Raw genomic sequence first — 2,883 nt, 5'->3', positions numbered from 1 at the left:
AGTGTGTGCGTGCGCGCGTCACGTGATTGAGTATTCAGCTACGAGCGAGCAAGCGCGCGGCCGCGGCACGTCTGGAATTCAGATCATGCGCGGCGGATCTAAAGCGCGTGATTCATTTATTATCGCTCATTCATATAATAAAGCCATTTATACCCGCTCACCCTGTGTCTGTCAGTCTTTCTGTCTTTTACACAGTATTCAGTACTGCACTGTATTAACGTTAAAATGATCGTTCGCTCAAAAATTACAATTTACTTTTTACTCACTCTCAAGTGGTTGCAAGCCTTTTGAGTTCTTTCTTCTGCTTAACACAGAATTTGATAATTTTACAACCATTGACTTTCATAGTACACTCTCACAAATAAAGGTACGCAAGCTGTCACTGAGGTGGTACCTTTTCAATACACATTTCCATACCTGAAGGGTACATATTAGGGGCACAAAGGAACACTTTTTGGTTTTGGTTAAATAATAAACAAAGTATTGGGGTTAGAAAAACCATTTGTTTTTTTACCAACAAAACACAAATCTCTCCTACAAATGAGCACAGAAAGTATGATCACAGGACCTATTTTCTGTGTGTTGCCAAAAGTGCCAGGAGTAAAAATGTTACTATTTACCCCACCCTTGGGCAAGTTGTAACAGACAGAGGGTAAGTTGTAACAAATGCTTAAAAAGGTAGATTACACAAAAAATAATTTAAATTTAATTTAATTTAAATATTAGCTATATTTTATCATGCTGTACCTAGCTCAATTTATTTTATTTTCTACATAGCACAGTATGTTTATTTATTATTATATAAACACATTTGTATTTATTTACATTATTATCCATTATTATACAATGCATTTATTTGTAGTTTTTTTGTTTTTAAAAAATTATATTAAAAATTGAATTATTTAAAAAGTTCCCAGCTTTACACTCAAAAAAAATTATATATATATATATATATATATATATATATATATATATATATATATATATATATATATATATATATATATATATATATATTGTGTTTGTTTAATTGGTGTCCAACTTAATTGTAACACCCTGTTACAAATAACCCTGCTGTGTCGTGTTTTCCTCAAAACTGGGTAGCAATCACAGTGATTTTTTGATCAAAATGGTTTCATCTTTTAGCCTAGAAGACGGTAATCACAACAATATAAGATTAAGTTCATACTTTCACATATTATTTTTAAAAATAAAAATATATTGACCATATTAAAAAATACTTTTATGTTGCAAAAAATGGTTTCTCCTCTGTTTCCAAATCCAAATTTAGCCGCACTTTTTCAAAAATTGGCAGGAAGACATCTGCCGACACTGTAGTGAAAACCTCGGAAGCATGCCATGATTAAAACTGAGCAAATACCTTAAAACTCTGTTACATTTTACCCCTCATTACGTTTATTTCTGAGAGTGTGGGATAAACAAATACTAACATTTAACAAAATATCCTCTTTTGTGTTCCACAGGAGAAAGAATCTCAAAAAGGTTTGAAACAAGGATGAGTAAATATTAACAGTATTTCTATTTTATCTGTTAGGTGAACGATCCATTTAATGTTTTGTTTTTTAATTTACTAAACGATTTCATAATGGCATTAAAATATTAAAAAAGGAAAAAGTATGATCACAGTCTGTCTAATTCTGTAGTCAGAAAAGTGAAAGACTGTATACTCTGTAGTAATAAAAAACATAACAATAAATTTATTATATTCAAAAATCCCCACAAAATATTTAGTTATTATTAATTAAACCAGAGAAAGTTGGTAGCTGTTTCGGTGGTTCTCATTTTAGGAAATAAAATTATTTTTAATATTTCATGTAAGTTTTGCAACTCATATCTTGATTAGATTAATTAGATAAAACCTGTAACCATTGACTTCCATAGGATAAATAAATACTATATATATATATATATATATATATATATATATATATATATATATATATATATATATATATATATATATAATTATTATTATCTTTTAATATCTTGATTTTTCTCTTTTTTACATTTTGTCTGCCAGATAAAAATGTATAAAAGATATTGCAATTATGAATTGCATGTAGTTTGACTGTTTAAAGAATAATATGGCATACATTTGTGTATCTCAAATAAATTAAATAGACATTTTATCTGGTTTGTTATTTAACAAACACATTCCATTTCTGTAATTATTAATAATTCTGCTGTCAAATATTGACTATTTGCATGGTTCATATATTAAATAATGATTATGCCAACTCAGGACGCATCTCAGATTAATCATAGTTTAATATTTTGTTTGGTTTGACAAACAAGACAAAAATGCACTGTAAAATAAAATACATTAATACATGTTATTTTTATTTATTTTTTTAACAAAGGTTAGTGACTGGTTCTTTTGTGCTCTAATTGTAAAATAAATATAAATTAAAATAATTCCTTATGCATTAAGGTGGGATGCTTGTTTCGATATTTAAGATCAGAGATGCCTAAAGTAGGACCTGCAAGAAATAGTTGGCCCATTGTAACCTTTAATTTAGCCCAAAATCTCATCTTAGGAGGATAGAGAGGGTTGGGGCAATGCCTTAAACAGAGATCACCATTTCTAAAAATGAGGTAAAATTGGTTTTATACTCGCACATTCGTTCAATGATAACTTGTGACATGCTCCCTTTAGTGTTTACCAATGTACTTTGAATATTCGGTCTGAAATCAGATGTAAATATGACTTCAAAAAACATTAGCACTGTTTATTTAACTGTGAACAATGTTGTACTTTGATAGTCATTGGCTGCCATGATGTTTTGACTATTTATAAATCGCAAAGATTGCTTTTCTGAAATGATATTATTAATGAGAAGGTCGTAATGTGTGAATATAAAA

General features: G+C 28.9%; 1 long non-coding RNA gene across 1 annotated transcript in view; it reads left to right on the top strand.

The window, feature by feature from the left end:
* The window catches only part of LOC147841170 (uncharacterized), a 95,913-nt gene that overhangs the window by 7,195 nt on the left and 85,835 nt on the right, over positions 1-2,883 (top strand). The gene's annotated exons all lie outside the window — the stretch shown is intronic.

Source organism: Danio rerio, chromosome 13 (assembly GCF_052040795.2).
Source record: "Danio rerio strain M-AB ecotype USA chromosome 13, GRCz13ab, whole genome shotgun sequence".
In the NCBI taxonomy this organism is placed as follows: Eukaryota; Metazoa; Chordata; class Actinopteri; order Cypriniformes; family Danionidae; genus Danio; species Danio rerio.
This window is presented reverse-complemented; position numbering and strand designations above follow the sequence as displayed.